The following is a 256-nucleotide window of genomic DNA, read 5'->3' on the forward strand; positions in this document are numbered from 1 at the left end:
GGGGGGGGGGAGCGCGGGACTCGGCGCCAAGGAGCCACCCGGAGGGTCGGAGCAGGACCCCCGGCCGCCTTCGCCCCGTCTCCAGGGCGGGGAGGGTTAGGGTCCGCCTTGCTGTCCCGCCCAAGAGCCGCTGCTGCCGGGCTGAGAGTCCTACCTCCGGCCAACCGTCCCTCGCGAGGAGTGCCTGGGCTCGCGGTCCGAGCCAGGTCCGGTTGCCGGGAGAGGTCTCTGCCCGACTCAGCCGGCGCAGGGTCCT

This window comes from Sceloporus undulatus, unplaced genomic scaffold, assembly GCF_019175285.1.
Source record: "Sceloporus undulatus isolate JIND9_A2432 ecotype Alabama unplaced genomic scaffold, SceUnd_v1.1 scaffold_23915, whole genome shotgun sequence".
In the NCBI taxonomy this organism is placed as follows: domain Eukaryota; kingdom Metazoa; phylum Chordata; class Lepidosauria; order Squamata; family Phrynosomatidae; genus Sceloporus; species Sceloporus undulatus.